This window comes from Pagrus pagrus (genome assembly GCF_965226575.1).
Source record: "Pagrus pagrus genome assembly, chromosome: 5".
NCBI classification, from domain to species: Eukaryota; Metazoa; Chordata; class Actinopteri; order Spariformes; family Sparidae; genus Pagrus; species Pagrus pagrus.
In genome coordinates this window covers 26,219,367-26,242,785 of record NC_140189.1, presented here as the reverse complement: position 1 = coordinate 26,242,785, position 23,419 = coordinate 26,219,367, and the positions used below count along the sequence as shown (strand labels likewise).

General features: G+C 44.2%; 1 protein-coding gene across 5 annotated transcripts in view; it reads right to left on the bottom strand.

The window, feature by feature from the left end:
* The window catches only part of mid2 (midline 2), a 166,197-nt gene that overhangs the window by 83,441 nt on the left and 59,337 nt on the right, over positions 1–23,419 (bottom strand). For 2 of the 5 annotated variants that reach the window (XM_084352883.1, XM_084352884.1), the window contains exon 1: positions 9,940–9,959. The exons of 2 other annotated variants lie outside the window; for them this stretch is intronic. The gene's annotated coding sequence lies outside the window, so the exon portion shown is untranslated. Of the gene's footprint in view, positions 1–9,939; positions 9,960–22,898; positions 23,008–23,419 lie in introns of those variants that run through there. One more of the 5 variants, XM_084352885.1, reaches the window with a different exon arrangement.

Genomic DNA, 23,419 nt, shown 5'->3' with positions numbered 1-23,419 from the left:
AAAGCTTGAAGGAGACATATTATTCTTATTTTCAGGTTCTTAGATTCTCATTCTCATACTGTCCAGCACAGTCCCCTCTGTCTGAAACGCTCTGTTTTAGCTCCTGTCTCTCCAAGGCCCTCTGATTGGTCAGCTCACACACGCCTGAGCCAGCATCCCTAACAACAACAGAGCAGCTGTGCTGAATCAATTCTTACGTGCTAAACTAGCTGCTAGACATTTAATTATGCAAATGTGTGACATGGTGATGTAGTGCGATGTCACAATATATAGTGCGGACTTTGACCTTTTGACCTTTTGACCTTTCAAGATCTTTTACACAAGAACATATATAAAACCCTGATGGAAAGGAAAGAAAATCGAAAAGCATCATAGGAGCCATTTGTCAATTACCAAAACAATCTATTACAAATTGTTGCAGCTCTGCACGTTGCAGCTGACATGTGTCGAAGCCAGAACCATAATCAGTCACGCCTGACTCCATTTGGACAATAAAATTCACAACTTGTTGTCAAAACATGTTGAAGTGCGGCCTTGTCCTCCTACTGAATCTATTAAATTGCTCACATTAAGCTATATTGAGTTAGCTCTGCCATCCACAGCCCGTTTGTAACAGCTTATCGTGCTGTGACACTTCCCTGACTCGGTGGTGTGAATTCAGCCACACTGAGAAGTGAGCAATACACAAGCACCCATAATCTAAGGACATGCTGAAGACAGGACTATATAAAGACAGAAGCGGAGCTCAAAGGCTCAAACTCATTTGCACTAACAAAAGTCTCCTCCCTTCTGCTGCTCCAGAAACTGAGCCCAGACACTGAGCTGTGTTCAAAGCAAACATGATTTGAGCAGCAGCTAAATGCTTGGGAAAGGCACTCAACTGAAGAAAGTAGTTATATGCATGCGGCAGCTTTGTTACAAAATTCATTATCTGGAAAAGAAATAAATAACCGCTCGCAGCCAATCATGCAGATATTACGCTGATAAAAGGCAACGGGCATTGTGCGGGTGTGCAAATAACTGTGTGTGTGTGTGTGTGCATGAGGGTCGATAGAGGTATAATGTCCTCCTCCAATATTCACCTTGGTTGCTATTTATCAGATGTTTTATGTGGTTGTTATCACACAGCCTGACTGTGTAAGGGATAAACAGAGAGAGAGAGCTCTGAGGCGAGCCACCGCAGAGCGAGCGAGCATTAGGTTCTGCTTCATCACACCAACAATAGGTCTAATTTATCTCCACTGTATCAGATAGCCGATAACCAGGGGCGGACGAATGGAAACAGGATGTGGAGGGGGGGGGGGAGGTGATGAGGGGAGGTGAGAGCAACCTTCAAGACCTTTTGATGACGAGCAAGGCCAGTTTGTGGACTCAAGGTACGAATATGACACTAGCAGTCCAGACCTGGAGCTCGTAGCGACGAGGAAGTGTGTGTGTTTACGCTGCTAGCAGAGGAGCTTTTCACCAGGACCTAGCTGGTTAGCATGCTAAATATGCCTTGTCACACAATACAAAGACATTTTACCGTCAAAACTTCACATTTTCTTTTTATATTTTTAGCAAAGTTTTGAACTTTTTTAACCAAAATTCTTACATATCCCACCACAAATTGTACTGCTCTGTAAAACAATCTGTAAAATTAAACAAATAAATGATGATGATGACGATGAAGTTCTCTGTCACTGTGCAGCTTGAGGCTGAGACACAGTTCAGCTCCATACGACGGCTGTTTCGGCGGTAAAACATGTCAACAACAGGAAACAAGGCACACATTCATTAAGCTCCTCAGGATACACATTGATTCAAGATCATGGGGTCATTGTGCGAGTGCTGTTGAACTTTGCTCTGGAATCAGGAGAAACTGATGCGACGGAGAACAACAATGTCTTTTTCATCACGGCGCAGCAAATGAACGCCGAGAAAGAAAAAATAACTCAATCAATACTTTGTTACTGCACTCCAGAAAAATGATTTTCTGCCTCTCTGTTCATCAGCGTTCGGCAAATAACACACAGGAAGTCACACAAATCCCTCAGTCCTCGCCTCCCTCACATAAATAAACCATATGTCATCACGACAAATATGCTGTGAGATTGTACATCTGTCTAGACAGCGGTATCCGAACAAGAACACAATCAACGCTACATATACACAGACCGAAACAGAATCAAATCCCTCAATTATTAAGCCCGTCATACCAATACAGACCAGGCCGCGATCCATATCCTGCATTTGTGCAACTGCCCAGTTCAAATGTTGATTGAATCAGCAGTCTGACTTTATTTCTGAGGACAGAGCCTCACAGTGCTGCTTATGCTGATGTTAATGTGACTGTGTTTAATGGAGCATGCCGTTATAATTAACACCAAGCTTTAACACACCATCACCAGGCCCATTAAGCTTTAGCTATGTCACTCTGGGGAAACAGCGGCGGCTATGACGGGAGCCACTTAGGGACCGGATCGCTAGCTTTCATGGTTAAGGCGTTTGTTCTGCAGACAGGCTGACACACACACACACACACGCTCACATAAAAATACATACACACAGCAAGAGCTGCGCATTTACAAGCACAAACTCTTTCTGTCTCGTTGTCTCTGTTCATCTTTCATTCTTGTTAAGGTGAAGTGTCCCATCTGGACGGAGAACAGCTTGAGCTGGTGCTTGAAGAAAAACACACACTCACACACACACTGTAGCAGCATGTTTAGGTCTCACTCACACATGAAAATACAGAAACGAAAACAGGGACATCATTGATGATTCATTATTAGTCCTATCTGAATAAAAAGAGCCAGATAAATAATGTTCTTTGGTGCACACACTCAGACGCACTTTTAACAGGGTGCTAGGACACATCTATAAGCAGAAAGCCTTTTCAGTTTTGTTGCTACTGTGAATAGCTTTGATAACTTACTGAGGCGCCATTCTTTCAGTAAATCCCTTTTCCGATTTTTGCTTTGCCAATAGGGACCCACAGAGGACTCGCATGAGCCTTATGCAGCAGGATGGCATACAACCATGCATCCGATGCCTGGTCTTAGTAGGCAATTCTGGAGAAAGACGGATGATTGTGGGGGTTATAGTAAAAAAAAGTATAAAATGCTTCAAAGGGTCGTCGATATACCTGGGTGGACCATCCAAGTGAAATACATGTTTAAGAAATTTGCACATATGGAACAAGGCAGGACTATGTGTCAGTGGGGTTGAATAGGAAACAGTTAAATATCAATCAAGCTACTGTGGAGGTCAACAGTTCAAAATGGAGAAGAAGACAAATTGCTGTCAAAAAACATTTCATGAATTTTAAATATTTACAGCCTTTGGGTAAAGTGCTGTGTATGGATAAAAATAAATGAGCCAAATGCAACCCAGTGTATGTGTGTAGAGGCAGTTTTATGCTTCAATTAGATCCAATAAATGTGGCAGTGGTGCTGAATTCCACCAGCAGTTTATGAGACATGACCTTGGGGAATTCCCCCAAAAATAGAAAACACTGATGTCACGGTTTCTGTCATTTCATAATGCTGCAAACACTCAAACAATAAAGGAGGCTGTTTATTTAAAAGCACAGTCACAGTCCCCTGGGCGCAGGGTTGCATGTGTATGAATATGCTGCGTTGACGCATGCATCAGTCTAGAGGAAACGCATTTGTGGAACAAAGATGATTATCCTCGTATAAACAATCCACTTGTAAAAAACCAAATTGCTCCCCCCTGAGTTGTAGTGGCACAGCTGCGGAGCCAAAAACGGGAGCTTAATGGACACTTGATGATGCTGGGATGAAGGCGCAGCAGTCGAAACGAATCACCACGCCTAGACCTCTGAACTAAAGATACAAGTGCACTCCCACCGCGGCAGTTATATTTATATGTTTTCAAAGGAGCATTGTCAGGAGCACAAAAGCTGTAATTCTTGTCTTCCTGGTTACTAATGTTCATCCTATATGTGCACTAAAAAGAGACATTGAGCCCATTTTATCCTTTAAATTAATTCTCAGCTGAGTCAAAGTGTTTAAAATCTTGGACTATATCCAGTTTTCTACGCAGCATTTTTATATACTGAATAATGTCAATGATAAACTGTATAATACACACTATCTCTACAGTATTTTCCCTAACTGGTATCTTATCTGATCTGCTCCAGATAAAACAAAACACAGAAACACTTTTTTCTTTTCAACCCTGAGAAGCTGAAAATACAGAACACATAATGTGAAAGCACTAAATCCTTCTTTCTATACTGAAAGCATTTCACTTCAAAGATACGAAGCGAGGACATGCTGAGGTGCAACCAGAGCCAGATGTCCGACATCTATCAAACAGACATGTTCCCGGTGTGAAAAGCAGAATAGAAGATCACTAGCAGGAAAGGCTAGTGCAAGGTAGATCATACGGATGTTAACAAGGCGCGTGCATGTATCCACATGCGGATTCCTAGCCTAAAAAAACACACACTGACATACACACACTGACTTGTCCCTTGGTCACTCCCCCAGTATCAGTGGCCTTCATCAGTGGGAAGTGACTCAATCTCAACGCTGCCAGGACCTACAGTGAATCACCAGTTGTCGTTGTCAGGTCGACAGTGTATCTGCCATCGCTCATCCCCCCCTGACCACCACCCGATCCCTCCACCCGCTTTCCAACCACTCCATCTCCCCTAAGTGTACCTGGAATCAATCCATCTCACTGGACACTGTCAATCACAGGCTTATCACAGTGGAAGAGGAAGAGCAGAAAATCACATAGTTGAGCTTTTAAAAGGCAGCAGAGAGCAAGACAACAGTAAACAACAGCAGCAGGGGGTTGGGAACTGCCTTTTGCAAGGGCTTTGGAAAACACACCCTGAGACATTGCCATGTTTATACCTGTGGGGCATAAAGCCGGTGGAAAAACACACATGATCTTATAATGGGGGAAATGCTCCCACTTGTCACTACTGGAATTGGTTTCTGGGAGCAAAGTGCTTAGAAGGGAGTGGGTTAAACATAAATGAGACATCACTTATGTAACAGTTTAAACAAACCGTTTTTATTTATTTTATCTATTTATTTGTAGTCTCTTCTGTTTTGTATCTCTTCTATTTATTTACTAGGGACTACGGATGCAAATTAGCAGCCTTGCTATAATCCGGCATGTTTACAACGGTATTTAATATCGATGTTCATTAACTTGCATTGTCCCTATCCAAATAAAGCAAGCAAATAAATAAGAAGCTTCCAATATCCTGCAGGTGATAGAAGAATTCAAATGAGTGCAAAACATTCCTGAAGATTAAAGTACTCGTCAGAACTCAAACAGCCCGTTTGCCCATCACCTGTATTGCTCTGGACAAAGCTTTCTTGCTGAGAGTTCGGCACTGTATGAATTAAACAAACTAGATATAGACCTAACGCGTTATAGGCCTAATTAGTGGACTTTTAAGGTGCCGGTTGGTGGATTTCTGCCCTCTTCGGACCGAGCAAAGCTAGCTGTTTTCCCTTGTTTCCAGTCTTCAAACTAAGCTAGGCTACCTAACCTCTGGGTGTACTTCTCTTTTACCGTGCATACGTAAGACTGGTATCAATCCTCTCATCTGACTTTTCGCAAGAAAGCAAAAAAAGAGCATTTCCCAAACTGTTGAACTATTACTTACAACAACACGCTAACAACCCATTTGCTAACGCGTTACAAAGACAGCTGAAAATGAGCGGTGCTAGCTTAACTTGGTTGACTTGCATAGCCAGATTCTAAGAGTTGCTAGATTGTCCGAGTTCGTACCGCTAGCGACAAGTTTGTATCGCTATATAGACAGATGGACTTATATCAACAGTCTACATCCAGTGACTACGCCATTGGTGTTTCAAATGACATACCAGACAGAAACATAAAACATTTTGTGCTTCAATGTTTAACACCAGTACAAACAAGTACAACAGTTGTTTGCTTTGGGTCTGCTGGAGGCCAGCTGCATTCACACTAGCCACCGTGTTGACCCTCCGCTGTGGTTTGGGGCCGAACAAAGGTAGAAGCTATTCAACTGACAAGCCCAGCCTGTCGTCTGTGACCTCAATCTGCTGTGGACCTGTTTTTTTGCAGTGAGCATTCCACAAATATCTCTAAACAGGCAAAAGGTTAAAGCCTCTAATAACAAATTAAGGGCTTTCTCTGCTAGCTCGCTCATGTGAAACACTAACACATTACTAATTAAAAGGCTGCCTGGGAGAAAACAGAAAAATGAAGCTTGAAATTTTTATGGAGCAAGAAAAATGTTCAAACACGGCACTACAAAATGGCGGCTTCTCTCTATAGCTCGCGCTCCGTCTTTTCCAAAACAAGGTGCTTTCATTTGGCACCTCACGAGGTGAATCGAATACCAAACCTTGAGTCAACATGTTTTTTTTCACAGAGAAAAGCCGGCCAACAGACCTTACACACATTCTGGCGAGGCACGGGTACGAATCAATGGTGCACACATTAAAGAGACTAATAAAAACACCCTAACACGGCACTGCTGTATGAACTCTTTCATTAGTGGCTGTGTTGGCAAACATAGCTCTAAAGCCCTGGCCCTAAAAATGCCATTTAGCCTAATCACCTCAGCTGAGCATTAATACCAGAAATAAACGGGACATTGTTTGAGCACATTCAGAGGAATTCGGTCGCATTAGTTGATTGAAATGCTGGCATTTTCTTGGGGGGGTGGGGAATTTATTTCAGCAATTGGGTTAAAAATACCCACAAGCATAAGACACAAGTCAGGACCAGGCAATGCTGAGATTTGCCAGACGCTGAGTTATATAGTTATTTACTGCTATGGTTTTGGAAAACGGAAATGCGGCTGCCCCCAAAATGAGAGCCCTCCAAATGACCAGAACACACCAAACTGTACATGTGATTATATAAGTGGGATCAAGCTGCACATTTAACTTGCTGTTCCGGGCAAGTCTTTGACAGGAGCCATGTGTCCCAGCTGCTTCACGGGATAAAAAGGGAATTCTTCAGCATATTAGCAACTGGCCAGGGTTCCTTTGGCCACCCCCGTCATTCCCACTGTTTTTCCTTCATCTCTTCCTCTCTTCTTCCTCTGCTCTCACTCTTCTTCCTGCCTCCCTCCACTCTCTCTTTCTCCCCAGCAGCCCTCAGAGCGGGGCTGGTTTTCACCGAACATGTGATTCCTATTCATAGAATGTAAACACCAATGCAGCCAAGCTGGTGTTTCCATTTCACATCCAGTGCAGTTGAGCTGGCTGGCTTATGCTTAACCCTCTCACTGCTTACACTGGAGACGGCTCCAATTACATAACCAATTTTTATATAAATCTAGAATGATATGTTGCATCAGTACATCTGCAAATGCTGATTATGTTATGTATGAGTTTCAAATAATTCAGTCTCAGGCTGCCTGCAATACTCTTTTAATGGAAATATTTCACTTTTTTTATTTCAACAAAAGTCACTTTTCCAATTACCTAGCAAGCATCTGACAGTCTTCAAGGTCAGCCTGCCCTCTTCCACAGCATCAGTGGAGTATGACAAAGGCAGCAGGCAGAGCTGTGACTCACTGTCCCAGTCCCTGGTTACCAGTGTTACAGTAGCTCTTGATGGGAAAAACATAGGCCAGGTCTCTGGGGACAAACTATCTCCGTTCGCCTCGTTGTGCCTCACAGAAACACCCAGTATTATGTAACACATAACAGAGCATGAAATTCTGTATGATGAGACTGGCACAGTAGGGTACTGGTGTGTTGGTCCAGTTATTGACGTACTGGATGTCATCCGAGGTAAGTTTTTACATGACTCTAAACTGTGTTCACATCGCCCAACTATATGAAACAGAGGATGTTCTGCATGTCTTGGTACTGAATCTTGTGTTTTGGAGCTGCAAATGTATATTTCCATGACCCCGTTCTTTATAAAACTAGAATGACACTCGGTAAGGCCCAATAGATACCAGCCACCTGATTATGCCAGATATGTTTCATCAAGATCCATGCAGAGAAACTGATAAACTCCTTACCAAAAGTTAATAAGGTCTATTCAGGGCCGAGATGCATGCTCCGTTCGGTAGGTTTTGTGCAAGCCTGCTGACAAACCACCCAACCAACCAACCAACCAACCAACCAACCAACCAACCAACCAACCAACCAAACAAACAAACAAACAAACAAACAACCAACCAACCAACCAACCAACCAACCAACCAACCAACCAACCGACTAACCAACCAATTAGTTGGTTGGTGTACTGTAGAGATACACATCTGTTTGTCATTCCCACAGGGCCAAATTAACTATCTTGAAGTGCTGAAATTAAAAAATAATTCACGTAACCAACATGTGATTCAGAGCTTCAAAATGTAATGGGTTCTTCATGCTTCATTCTTTTACCAATTTCCATAAAATGGCCGGTATAATTTCTTCCATAATCCTGCTGACAAACAAACAAACAAACTGGACAAACTCCTCGGTGGAGAGAATGAGCTGTGCTTGTGCATTTGGGAAAACATGTTTGCTTACATCTCTCTGACACATATGAAGTGCATTAAAAATGGAGCAAGTGTCAGTACGTGCAGTGTGCTTTGTGCTCTCCTGAGTATATGTGTGCTTTTCATACAAGCGCATTGCTTGTTTTGTCTATATGTTTACATGCGGGTGTCTCGCAGTATTACAGACTCATATGACTCTCCAGGCTTGTCACTGTCGTGCAGTCGGGTGTGTGTTTGCATACACCCACACTCATTTTCACAGCCATGTTTGTTTCCTATACTGTTTGTGCAGCAGGCTGTCAGCAGTGCTGATGAGGGCTCTATTGTGTGAAGGACATTTACTGATGCAAGACACTGAAAATAAAATAAACAATCAATTCTTGTCAAGCACAAGGCCCAGCCAGACGTGCTAATTGGTTTAATACACTTATACATGAAAGCAGACTGAAATGAGATTTTCACAGGGTTGTGACAGTGAGTGGAACACACCTCCTCTCTTTTAGCCTCCACTTAATACTTCTGCCTGTTGTGGCTTGGCAGCCTGTGGGTAATAAAGTTAATGCTGTCAGACGTCGTCTCATCAGCTCTCTGAGGCTCTTTTGCTGCGGCGGAGAGCCTTATCATGCCTCAACACAACACTGAGAAGCAACCGTGCCCCTGCCTCACTTCGTGCCGCTTCCATTATTCATGTGCATTTGCCCAGGTGAGAACAAACCCGGGATCAGAAGTAGGCAGAACAGCTTATTAGATATTTAGACGCGGCTGAGCTTGCTGGAGGGAAGAAAGGATGAAGAACGAGGGAGGACAGAGCCGCTGCTCGCTGTCAACAATGGCAAAAATGTCACTGGTAAGCTGGCTTCCAGCCCAGTGGTTGGTGATAGGGATTTGAACTGTTGACCCTGGAAATCAGGCGGTGAATAACTGGACATTACCATGTTATTCCTCCCTTCAAATATTTGATTTTCTAGAGCTTGCTCATAAGACTTGAATAATCCTACAAGTTTAAAACTGACCAGGGCAAGTACAGATAAATCCAGATTCATGTTTGCTCTTAGAGACAAATATAAATTATTTTCTTTCAGTTCAATCTCACTTCAGGCTCTTCTCTCTCCTTTACTTTGTAGCTCAAGACTCAATTTTGCCGCTGAAGCCCATCGAGTTTGCGCTCATCGACGAGCTCCGACTTTGATTCTGTTGTATTTTCTTTGACAAAGCTCTACAGATGACTGATGTTTTGGAGACAAAAGGTTCTCATACGTGCATTGATGAAACTGAAATGAGATAAAACAGGGTGAAAAAGCACACGCTGCAGAACTTGAGAAATCTACTGTCTTGGCTTGCAGAAAACAAACTTGCTTGTATTGACAGTTGACACCAATTCAGCTTCAATTATACTATATTTCCATGTGACTGTGACTGTGTGTGTGTGTGTATGTGTACAGAAGCACAGTGCCAAGTTAATGGCTTACCTTTTACTGGTATTTTCCATATATATGCAAATTTACTCCACATCGTGTGAGAAAGCAATCTACGCACCGCATAAACGACACTTTCAGCTTCCGAAAAGAGGCTCTTTTCAGTGGAAAATTGCATTCCTGGCCCGTGTACACCTATATTAGCCTGGCAAGACTGTCAAGAAAACAATAGCCCTCTGTATGAAGATTGACGATATATTCCTGAAAAGCCTAACCCATTGTGAGAAACAGCTGACAACTTTAAATCCATCGTGTCCGTGCTCCAAATGAGCGGGCTAACTGATCTGTGCGGTGCTACTTCATCGATAGCCCGCCAAATTGTATTAGCAAATAATGTCGTCCAAGCTGCCGGTATTGATTCTAGAGGAGGCGGATACTCAGGTCAATAGTAATGTCTCAGAAGCATGACAGCTCATGTGACAGCTGTCCTTGTTAAGAAACATTTCTGAGAAAAAATAGGCCGCTTGTGCGACTGAGCGACAATGGAGCTGCCCACTCGAAAACGACGGTTACAAAAGTTTGAGGAAGACAAAACCTACGCTCTCGCAGCCGCAAATTCTGCTTGTGTGGTGATCAGATCGAGATAAAGGAAGACAAAGAGTCGCAGAGAGAACGTCTTGGTGGCGATTGTGTGTGTCCTCGTGTAAATGTGTGCGTGCTTCCTCATGTGCATGCTGTTTCCTAAATACACCAGCAGCTGGGGCTCAATCTTCCAAAGTGTCTGCACAGCCTGCCAGCCGAGGGAAATACATTTATATGCCTGATACAAAAGATAGTACAGATGAAAGACTTGTTGGAGTTGTCTCGGCTGAATCATCCGTAACCTCATTACACACAGTCGCAGCAACTAACCTCGTTTTTTTGGGGACGACTCCGTCTCCCTCCCTCCCTTCCCTTAAAACAGTGTGAAATGACAAAATGAAATCGGTGATTCAATACTTTAAACCCTGGATGAGATTTTCCGTTCCACTGCCGGTGCACAAGGCCGCACCTCATGCCGCACGTTGTGGGACCACGTGCGTCTGGATGCACAAGGGCTGCATTTATCCAGATGCAATGGGGAAATTTCTCCTAACCATTATATTAACCTAAACTGCACTGAGCTGTCAGCCGTGACGATAGTCTGCTTGACCAGAAGCCATTACACACGAGCTTTCCAGCTACAAAGTACAGCATTCACCTTGGGTCAAAGTCCGAACACCCGCCGCCAACATAATACATCCAGGAGGGCCATTTGCCACTTCAACTGTAGTAGATGTGCCATTAATAAAGCAGGAGGTGTTTGTGGTGCGCTACTAGGCTTTTTAGTTATTCATTATGACCGGGTGTCAGGGAAGGTGTCAGAGAGTGATGAAAAATACACAAGTAAACCAGAAGAAAATGAAAAACACACAGGGAGGTCAAGAGAAAACCACTCAAAAATAGATCACACGCCCAGCGAGAGAAAAACAAAAAGAGCAATAAAGTGGAGAGGTGGGAGACCTTGCCATCGCTGTGACCCCAGGGAGGGGGTTCCTGTCCTCTATCTCATGCTCTCGCTCTACAAAGTCAGAGCCTTCTATTTATACAGCGCTGTAATGTTTGGCATTTCCTTCGAGGGGGGAGCGTGTGAGCCATTGTTTTCCTTCGGCTGCTGTTCGATTGGCTCAGCAGGCTGCACGCACCGAAATGTCAGCGGCTTTGAGCTCTATTTGTTCGATTAGTTTTGTTTATCGCTGATAAACAATCATTTGTTCCTTCTCGGGATGGAATATCTTGTTATCGTCGGAGGTGGAAAGGCACGATGGATGAGCGCAGACAGCCGTTTGATGGATTTAACTTTTTCTCTCTCGATTCTTTTGAAAATATTGATATCAGACATGTTTTTAGCTAGACGGTGCACCCTGGGCAATGTTGTGGAGAAAGCAGTTACATTCATACTGTTGCTTTGCATCTTGGCCTACAAGAACCTGTCTCTACATCGACACAGGCTTCACACACTGGGCAGTATATGCTCAAGTTTTTAGCGTCGTGCGTGATTGGTTATCCTGTTTGAAAATACACCGCCTCTCGTCTGTCAGTCAATCAATCAATGTTTATTTCTCTCGGCCAGTGGTTCCCAAATGGCGTGCCTTGAGGCAAGTCCAGGTGTGCGGTGGGATTTTGTCACAACCATCCATTATTATTGCAATATACCAACATACAAGTAATGATGAGTTTTTAATTTACTTTATTAATACTTTGTGTGCACTCATTTCCGGATATGAGGATATGAGGATATGAGGATATGAGGCAAATTCTAATTCTTTAAAAACTTTCAAGGGAACTCCAGCACTTCTCTGCTCACGCACTTGTCGGGTGGTGGGAATTATTACAGTGTGACACTTCAAAGGCCCCGATTGACAGTCAGTGAGAAGGAAGATAACAAAGGAGGAGGGGGGGTGTCATGAAATGTTCATAAAATTCAAGGCGCTGATCTGAAAACACTTCACCTCAGTGTGCAACTGTTTTCACGTTTGAGTTATTCTGGAAAGTTGCATATTTTTGGGTATCTCGACATCATCGCAAACGACTTTTCGAGGTTAAAATAAAGGTTTGAATTGAATTAAAAATGGATCGCTCTTATGTGGAGCAGTTCACCTCATTTCAAATCCTGTGACCTGTCTCGTTTGAATACGTGTGTTTCTGCTTTCACGCAATTTTACAAGTCTGTTTGTACATAAATATTTCTTGAGCAATATACAGTAGGTGTACGGAGTGTGCCTTGAGATTTTGGCTTGCCATTTGGTGTTCTCGGGCACAAAAAGGACCAACGACGGGCACCAGCGGACCGCATCAAGGCAATTATTTCCTCGTGAAATCAGAAAATGACTTTAACATTGGAAAAAGATTGTTTGGCACTGGAGAAACCTGAAGAAAAACATCTACAAGTAGGTTCATGAAACTGCAATCAGTCTCATAATATAAATTGCCTCCCGTCCCACCAAGTTATTTATGTGTCTGCAAGACTTAATTTATTCCTTATTTGTTGGTGCATCTAGTTGGCTGTGTAGTGTTTCATTAAGCTTATTGCCCAGTTCTCTTAGAAAAGTAATCAAAACTTAACAAAATGTAATAAATCTCATTACTTTGATTAATTACAATAGTTACATTAGGTATTTCATTTTTAACAAGGTCCCTAGTAATCTCCTTCCCAGTACCGAGGCAACCGCATCACGACACAGCTGTCCAAAAGGCAGATCTGAGCTCACTGACTGCAGCTGCAGAAGCGACCGATGTTGCGAGGAACACATAATCACTGGGAACACAGTCATTTGCGGTGCAGAGGAGCCCCTCGAAACTTCACTGACGCGGAGGAACACAGGCGGCGTAGAATCACAGAAATATGTAAATGTACGCATCTAAATTTCTAATGTGATAGCCTATAGAAAAAAAAGGCTATGATGGAGTTAGCTCTTCCAGTACACACTCTCTGAGCCATCCTGAACGATGTGTTTGTGACTGCCCCCCCACCTCGCTGTGGCCCTGCAACTGAAGCCGACTCAAATCAATTGGTTGTTAGCCGAACAATAGCTGCCCAACATTGCCGGCTTTTTAAAAATAGCCGTCCCCCAGGGCACGGCAAAACTAAAGAGAATAATTGTGAAGGTTAACAATGCCTACTGCTATATCAATATTGAACTGAACCGATGGCCTTGAGACTGAAAAAAAAGGGTCCCGGTCTGAGGGCTTTTCTCGCTGGAGGCAAGCTCACAAGAAGTCATAATGACAGGTTGGATAAAATGGTCAGCTGCAGTGGAGCGATTTCATATTCTAAGGAGCTAATAGTGTTCCTGCAAGGCACTGACAGATGCTCTATGTTTAGCAGAAGGTCTTTAAGGGGAGGATATCAGAGATTTTAAGAGAGCGCTGTAACTAAGCAGGAGAGGAAAAGAGCTACTTTTAGAGAGAAGGTGTTCCTTAAAAATGCCTGCTGGGCGGATGAGTGTGTATGATGAAAGCATGTACGTGTCTGTGTGCGAGTGCATGAGTAAGTCGAGGAATGATTCTCTGCTCTACCCCCATGGCTTCTTATCTTTGCTCTCTGCTCTGTGTGGCTATTAACCCTCCGCAGAATCCTCCAAACATCCTCGAAGCTCCAAAATCTTCTTTCACGCCTCCTCCTGTTTACACCTACCCTCTCGATCTGTCTCTTTATAGTTGTTTCACTCTCTTTGCCACCGTTTTCCCGTGCCCAATCCCACTATTTTTACCGCAACTGCAGCATAGCCCTGCGCTGGCATTAGTGCAGAGGTGCTCATTACTGCGAGCTGCTCTGTTAAATGGCCCTGAAATAAAGAGAGTGAGAGTCAGTAACAGGGTTTCCACTATGGTTAGAAATCTTTATGAAAACAATCTTCTGATGCAGCGGCGTGTGAAGCAAGCTGGAGATTTTATTCTTCTTTGCTGCTTTTTGTTATGCATTAATCGTCCGTAACATCCTCAGATAAACCATTAAGTCGAAAGTTTATAACACAGCCGGGTGACAACATCGTACCCTGCTCCCTACCTCCACCACCTCCACAGCTCCTGCATCCCAGAGAGAGGAGGTGTGGTTCATTCTAACCAACAGGGAGGCTGCCGGGGTGGGCAGCAAGATGGCAGAACCGGGCCCAATCCCAAGCTCCGCGGTGCCAGCAGGTGAGATCATGGGAAACACGTGCGCAGCTGCAGGAGTATACACAAGCAGCTGGCTGCTAACTAGCGTGTTGGGAGGTTGGCCGCCTCCTCAGCTCAGCTGCTGCTTTTGGGCCGGGGTGGAAGAGCCCCCTCTCTCTTCCTGTCTGGGTGGATTATTTGGGATTTGGAAGTGAGTATTTTGAGGTTTTTTCGCACAAGTAACAGAAACAGGACGAGCTGAGCCTGCGATCACACCTACAGATTTTTTTGGGGGGGAAATCGCATTCCTAAATTGCCTCACCTAGATTTTTGTACTTAGTTGTTTCAGCTCAGCTTTGGACTCAACGTGAGCAATATTTTGAGAACAAAAGGACAATAAAGTTGATTGGTAATGGACATAATAGAGCCAGGGGCGCCACCAGAAATTCTGTGTAGGGGGGGGCAGAGGGGGCCACTTAAAATCATGGGGTGGCCTGTAATTTTTTTAAGAAAAAAAAAAAAAGATACTCCAATTCAAGCTCCTTCACTGTGAGTATTTTCACGTTTCTTCACTCCTCTGTGACAGTAAACTGAATATCAAGATCACAGTTAGGTTGTGGACAAAACGAGGCGTTTGAGGAGGTCATCTTGAGCTTTGGGACAATATTCACTGTTTCCTGACATTTTATACACCAAACAACTAATCCGCTACTTGAGAAAATAATCAACAGATTAATTAAAATAATCATTAGCTGCAGACTTAAGACATAGTTTTGCATGGTTGAAAGTATCGGCAGGCAGGAAGTCGAAATAAATATCTGCATTTATATTTTCTTTTTATAACGCAGCTCATCATAGATTTTTCTTCATGTTTGCACTCTAATATTCTCCTGATACATGTTAATCTTACTCACTCTGTCAAACAGCATGCACACATTTAAGATCAGTCATCTCTGCATTCCCATGGTTTCAAATCCCACCTCTCTCACACATCCCCACATCACCAACCAACATCTATCTGCCCAAAACGACTGTATAAAGCAATTATCTGTTAGTCTAATTCACTGTAAATATTAATATCCATTTCAAAATGATGTCTCCTTACTGAACCGAGGGTCTACACTCCTTTCTAAAATGTACTGCTACCTAACTCAGAGTCAAATTTCAAGCCGTCTGAATTTAAACTAAATGCTCCTCACCTCTCAAAATGAACTGCAATAGCGGAGGAACATCTTCTAGGTGTGAATGCATTTTTAAAATAAGAGATCGTCTGATGTATCTGTCCAATAAGGTGCAATCTAAAGAGCTTCCTGGCTAATTAACTTTCAAATGGCACCACTTTCAAGCCGATAGACTTAAGCTGCAGCAGGAGCAGTGGCAGACAATTCGATTTTTAGCCTCCTGGGATCCCAGTGCAAACCGATGGCATGCAATGTTCTCCAAACTCTCTGGACATTCAGCCTTTACCCAAGGGGACCGCAGCCGGCACACCCTTAATGAAGTGAAAATGTCTAAACAATTCCCCTGCTATTGTGACAGATCTGTGTGACAGTAAAGCTTGTAGTCTGTCGCAGACCTACTCCACAAGATCATTTATTTAGTACTCTGGATCTGTGTAGTCTGATATCAATGTGTACAGCACCTGTGTGTATCAACACTGTCTTTAATGTCAACGTTAGATAAAAGAGATCGACAGGAAGATAAGAAAAAGAAAGAAAGAAGCTGCCAGCAGAAGGACAAATATGTAGCACAGAAGGGAGTGAAATAAGTTATAGCGATACTTGTCCTCCTTCAATCTTCCGGTATATTTGAGTCTTCATGTGTTTCAGATTATTTGTTGCCAAATTTCTCTTTCCTAAGAGAAAGTGTTGTTGAATCTGGACAGCCCCCGAACTATAGCCTGGGCCTCTGCCTGCAGTTTACTGGCGTTCACTGGTTCACCTTTAGAGACTGGACCATGACATGTTCTCTGCCACTTCCAGTTTGTCATATGAGCTGCGCCCTGCCTCAGTGCATGTAAAGTTACAACCGTATAAGCAACGGTTCATATCATGTGATTCATTCCTGGCACAGCATATAGAATCCGGCTCTAAAATATGTTTCGCATTAGTAAGCAACCTGATGCCTTTATCCTCCCGGTGGTCAAGTGTAGTACTACAACAAGTCCCAAAGTTCCCTTCACAAAATAGGCTCAGTTTTTGTGAAGAGCAGAAAGCCTGGCTGCTTTCTTGCAAGCTCAGCTTTGCTTTCAGTCTGGAAAACGTCCACTAAGGATTGATTGAAGGGAACAGCTGTAAGACAGACCACTCAGCAAACTATGGGAGGTGGATTAAGATGATGATGGGAATGAGCACCACGTGTGGTTTACAGCTCTCACTGGTTAAATACCAGGCCAAAATTGAATGCAAAGTAATATAGGTCGATGATACCTCCAGCCAAAGCAAGCATTTATTGATCCTTTCCAGCCCACAGCGAGCGAAGTGAACCTTCAAGGATGGCTTTGAAAGGCTGATAGCTTGTGTACAAGCCAATACCTTTGAGTTCAACTATTAAAGTCTGAGAAATCAAAAAAAAAAAAACGTACAACCATTTTTCGGTTTGGGAGGAGAGAGCATGTATTCACTTTTCCTGATTACTGTGTGCTCTGTTGTGCTCTGAGCGCATTGCGTGCCAGATGACCAGCTGGGTGCAACTGCTCAGTATCAGTCTGAACTTGAGTTCAAACAGCAGTCAGGTAGATATTCAACATTCCACCAGCACACCCATAAAATCAGGGGCGAAAGTCCGATATCAGTTTTGGAGGGGACGACTGTATAAAATCATATCAAGAGTAATTCCTGAGGGGGGTGGGACCAAAAGTGGTGCCGTAACCATCATGGTTTTGGTATTTGGTCAGTTATTTCCTGTTTTATTTTGTAGTTATATCTCCTTGTGTCTTGTTTCTACCTCACTTTCTACTTCCTGCTCACCTGTGTTCCTCCCCTGCCTGATCCCCACCCACACCTGTCTCACATCAGCCCTGTTAGCCCCGCCCTGTTCCCAGTGTCTCTCCACCTCATCACCTCATTAGTTTGGTTTGTATTCAAGCCTGTGTTGTCCCCTCACTCTTTACTGGTTCGTCTGTTCCGTTTCCCCATGTCAGTCTCCTGTGTCCTCGTGTTCCCAGTGCATCTTTGGTTTGTACTTTATCTAGTTTTTGTATTTTTGTACTTCTTTAGCTCTCTGATTTGCCCCTGCCTGCTTCTTGTGTTTTTTTGTCGCCTGCCTTTGTGTTTCTTGCTTTTTTAGACTTCATGGATTACAGCTTACTTAATTAAAGCTTGTCTTTTGTTCTGTTACCTGCCTGCCTTTGTGTGTCTTGCATCTAGGTCCTTATCCTTGATAGTGACTCTGCTAACGAAAACTCTGTCACCCAGCCAAGAAACACTATACTGCAATGCCAGATTCTCTCATTGACTCAAATTCAAACAGCAGAAAATATCGGATGTCATTGTGCTAGCTAGCTAACCGCTAACTAACACAAGAGCCACCTGTAATTAGGCACAGAGGAAATGAAGATCGCTGATGGTCGCTCGGTCGCATTGCGTGGTAAGATTTATTGGAGGACGGGACCAATTATATTTTCCCCAGGATATGAGGGTCGTGTCCCCCTCGCCCCACCTGGGACTTACGCCCGCGCATAAGATCACAACAACATTGTTTGTGGCCATGAGGAGAAAGTCAAGTGTCGAGCGTCGTGCCGTGCGTGACTGCTCTTTGCTGATCTACATACAGCGCAAAATGTCTCTGAGAGGCAGACTATGCCTCTCTTGGCAGGGACCTTCGTTGCACAAGAGATCAAAGGAGTCTGGAGACAAAAAACAGGAGAGAGTCTGTCACACCATACATCCATCCATTGCCACATCTGCCTCGACACCAGCGCTCGTTCCCTTGATCAGTCCTATATCACATGGAAACCGCTTTCCTCTATCAAGAGAAAGCTCCCCAGCAAGACTTGGCAATCTGGTGGCTGCATTCACTTTTTGCACATTCCATAACTAATCGCTCTTCTTACAGACACATTTCATGCATAATTTTACCTCCATCGCACTAATCATTACGGTGACTGTAAAGTTCCACTGCGAACAAGATTTATCTGAGTTGCCGCTTATTCTTTTGTGACGCACCTCAGTCTGTCGCAGGAAGGAAGTTTAATGGAGCAGAAGAGTGGAAGAGGCGAGTGGAAACCGCTCGTGGTGATCAATTTTACCCCGACAGACGTGGTCACTACTTTCCACTGTATCTGATTTCAACAGGATGTGTGTGTGTGTGTGTGTGTGTGTGTGCGCGGCTGGTTAGAGCCCAGGAATGTAACAGCTGTTCCACCTGTTTTGACACTTCCCATTTAACATAACTAGCCGCGCTTTTCTTCTTCGCCGTGCCAACTCCGATGGCTGATACGAAGCGTGTTACAGATTCCCGTGGTTTTGCTGCACATTTTTTAAACCTTCACCCTTTAAGAAAGAGCTTTCTGTCAGCTGCAGTATCCAACTCACGACAGCACATGAAGTATTCGATACTGTGATTATGTTTGCTTCAATGCTCCCAAACACATCAATTTTGCACCCACCATAAAAGCATGTCCTCTTGCTATTACAAAAGAGACTAATAACGCTCTTTCATCCCACCAGAAAAACACAAACACTGAGACCTAACAGCACATTCAGAGCACTCTTCCGATGATTTAGGCCCAACATTTGCCAATACAGAAGGGCCTCCTCAGCTCATTTACTACCCGTATGTGCACAGACAATATGGCCGAGGGTGAAAACTCAGGAGCCCACAGATCATTAAAGGGACCGTGTCTGCTTGCCGAGATGATTTAGCTGAACTGTTAAGTAGAATTTGCGGAATTGCTGTGGTCCAGATTTGTAGCAGGGAGCTGGCACGCCGTGACGAATGGTAAGTCGCGGAGCAGAGGGCAGGGATTTTAAAACATCGGGGGCGCAGATTCATGGCTTCTCTCGGCATGCGTGTCAGCTGCACGACCACCTCAGCGAGCACACACCCGAGTTCTTCTATCTGCTCTCTGGACGTTCCCTCTGTCACGAAGGTCAGACGATGCGATGCACTAATAAGAATATGGCAGCACTTCAGATTGTCCGTTTCAAAGTTTCATCAAGGAAAACGGGAAGACTTTCAAGACCTTTTTAATGCCACTTGGAATTAGATGTATGACTTGTGTCACCTCTGAAATGAAGATGAGAAAAAAAAAAAATTCCCCTCAGAGTACAGCTCTTCTTAACTGGGCTTATTTCTGAGCGGCTGAACACTAGGCTTGAATTAAAAGTCTTCAAGGACTTCTGAGGACTTGAGTAAAGGTGAGGAACACAATATAATTTATGATCTGATAAGTACTCGCAGGCACCTTGATAAATCAGCTAAATGTCACTTCAAGTCATTTCATGTGGAAATGGGCGGAGGGCAATCAGAGATATTTTCTCAGACAATGAGCAGCGGGGGGACGAAATGAGACCAATTACATGTCTGCTGCTGTTTTCCTCTGTTTAGTGAACTGTGGTAACCCCTCTTATGGCCAGATTGTTGCTTCCACAGCACAAAAAGTCAAGTTATAATTATCATCAGTATTATAATCCTCTTCTGTTTCACTACTCTTTTAACCTTTTGCCATCCGAACACCCTTTGACCCAACTGACACTCGCATTTTGGGGCCAATGCCAAATTAAGTAAAATATTCCAATGACGATTTATATTGGGCACATGTTGGGCAACATTTATGCCGATACTGATGTATCTGTGAGATGCCTCTATCAGCCGATACTACAGGCCAACCGATATATCAGTTCGGCTTTAAAACTAGAGCTGCAAACTTAGTCAGTTGATTGATTAGTTATTTGCCAACTACTTTTATAATCATTTAATCATTTCAGTCATTTTTCGAGCGAAAATATCAAACATATGCTGGTTCCAGCTTCTTAAATATGAGGGTTTTCTGCTTTTCTTTGTCACTTACGACAATAAATGAAGAGTCTTTGGCTTTTGGACTGCCTGCTGAACAACACAAGCGATTTGAAGATGTCACTTTGAAACTGTGATGAGCATTTTTCACAATTTTTGACATTTCACGGGGCTCAGAGTATTCTGCTCTCACGTGCCGCCAAAAGTCTGTCAAGTGTGACTTGACATCTTCATTGGTTGTTCTCCAGCAGGTCAGATTAAAAAAATGTGTCAAATATTTTATTTTAACAATCTATAAACTAGGAAATTAAGTCAAAATGAGTTATCAGGTGCACCTAAATGAAAAGCAGCCCTGTTTTATAGCTTAACAAATGAATCGACAGTGAAAGCGATTGTTAGTTGCAGACCGAATTAAAACCTATCAATAAACTATGTTAAAAGAATCCTCCTCGATCCATTCGACTTAGCCCGACAGCATGCAAGTTTCTTTAAAGCTAACACATTCCCCCATAATCCCCTTGCTGTCCTCTGCAAATCGATGGACCTCTTACGGACAAAACACCAAACAAAATAGGCTAACAGCAGGTGAACGGTGAGCTTTGCACTGCGCCTTGGAGCAGTGGCAGGCAACAGCACCCGTGGGAGTTGAATGGAAGCAGAATGACAGACGGGTGATTGATGCATGGATAAACCAGGAGAGAGAAGAACAAGAGGGAGGATGAGAGAGGTAGGAAAACAAACCCTAAAGACAGACAGCCAGGGAAGAGGATGTATGGCTTTTGAAGGTATAAGTGGCAGCCCGGAGCATTGACCGTGTTCTTGCCTATCTGAGATGGAAGGGTACATGAGTGTGCCGATGTGTAATCGGCCTGATGAGGCATGTTGTGTAATGGTATGAGACAGGGCAGCTCTGAGGCTTTATGGCAAGAAAACAGCAGAAGTGGGTAAACTACAACTACAGTGCACTTATAGGACATAAGGCTGTTTGGATTTGTGCTCTTAGTTCACCTCACCGCTCAGACAGATGGCACAGAGAGAGAGAAAGAGGCAGTGTGTCAATCTGGAAACAGTATTTAAGATTCAGCAGAGAGCCGCTCATTTCGGCACGGGTTCGAGCAGCGACCTGCCCGCGAGACGTTCGTCTCATAACAACGGCGGTGACCTTCCACAACACTTCAGCATACAGAGGCATTCAAAGCAGCCCCAACAACAAACACGCTCCCTCGTACTGTCAGCTGAGCTCAGCAGGATCACCAGCACACAGCCGAGTTCAGTGTTTGGCATTCAGCGCCGCATGAGCTGAATTATGTGCAGTGACACTTCCAACACTCCGCTGACAACTTTGCGCATTTCATCACAGTCTGACGGGGTATTAATTTCTCGGGCACCGGCTCACTTCGCAGTTACCCGGAGGCAGATTGTGTTTTTGATTCTGGCGTCAGTGCTCATCGGTGGAAATAAGAGAGGGGAACGCTATGGCTTCATCCATCATACACAGATCTGTCAAACTGCCACTGAGTGGGACTGTCATTCTCTGCAGCAGTCATGAGATGGAACATGAATTAAGGTTTCACTGATGTCAGAAGATAATGCAGAAAAAAATCACAGGAAGTCAGGAGAAGGATTATTAAAAGGAGCATCTTCTACAGTTCCACAGTTCAGCTCCTCTGATGGAAGCACAAGCCACACAGCATGAAGATGCCATAAGGACCCTTGTGTTTAACACTCTAAACAAAAACGAGATCATATGTTAACAACCAAAGTGTGTGTGCGTCATGGCACAGAAACAGAAAGCCGGCAGCTCCCCATATGAGCCTACAAAGACCCCTGGAATAAGCAGAGGGACACACGTGCTTGTTTAAACTGTTCCACATGCTTCAGACGGCAGCAACACATGAATCTCTGCTGCTGCTGCTGAATCATTCTAACAACAAGAGTCTGCGAGGCTCTGCGCAGCGGGGGTGCCCAAAGTAGGGTCCGGGGCTGCTTTCTGCTCTGAATCCCACTGGAAATCACAGCAGTCAACTAAAACCAACAACGCACATCTGTCCACACATGGCATATCATCAGACTGGGTCTATCCATACATGTCAGCACGTAAGGCACCAAGTGTCTTTAAGTTTTTTCCAGCAGTATACCAGCAGCCTGCGCTTCAGAGGTTGTATTCTGGTCCATGCATGAGAGAACACATCGTGAGGATCCCCAACGGATGGTGGAAAATATAACCACCGGGTCTCGTTTTTCTATTCCCGGGCGCCTCTCTCGCCCTCCGGCGTGTCTGCGCGCTGAACCGCACACAGCGGGAGGCAGCGCGGGCAACACCGAGCCAGACACCTCTGTGCGCGGAGGGGGGGGGGGAGGAGGTTTCAGACACCTACCAGCTTTACATGCCGAACGCTCTTTTCTTCTGTCATCTTGAAAGTAGCCCGGAATGAAGTTAGAAGAAAAAAACGCAGAGATGAGACCTTCTCCTTCCCCAAGTCTGCTCCACACGGCACGGCACGGCACGGCGCAGCAGCAGCAGCGCGGCGCAAAGCAGAAAAAAAGAAAAAATAAGCAGCCCGGCGCAGCGCTCCGCTGGCGACAGCTCCCAGGCAGGCGGAATATTCAAGTTTGGAAAAATGAGAGAGGGAAAGAGGCACACTGAGAGAGCGAGAGAGAGAGAGAGAGAGAGAGAGAGAGAGAGAGAGCAGCCAGACAATCACAGGAAAGCGGCTCCTCCTACTCATACAATACAAAAAGCCAGAGCCAGCAGATACAGAGGCTTCAGTGCGTTCAGCTGAACATGAGCAGGGCACGTCGCTCCAGCTGTAACTAAAACCTAATAACTCATTTAATGTGCACGTCAGCAGCAGCAGCAGCAGCAGCAGGCAGGCACCTCACACTGATTCACAGTGAC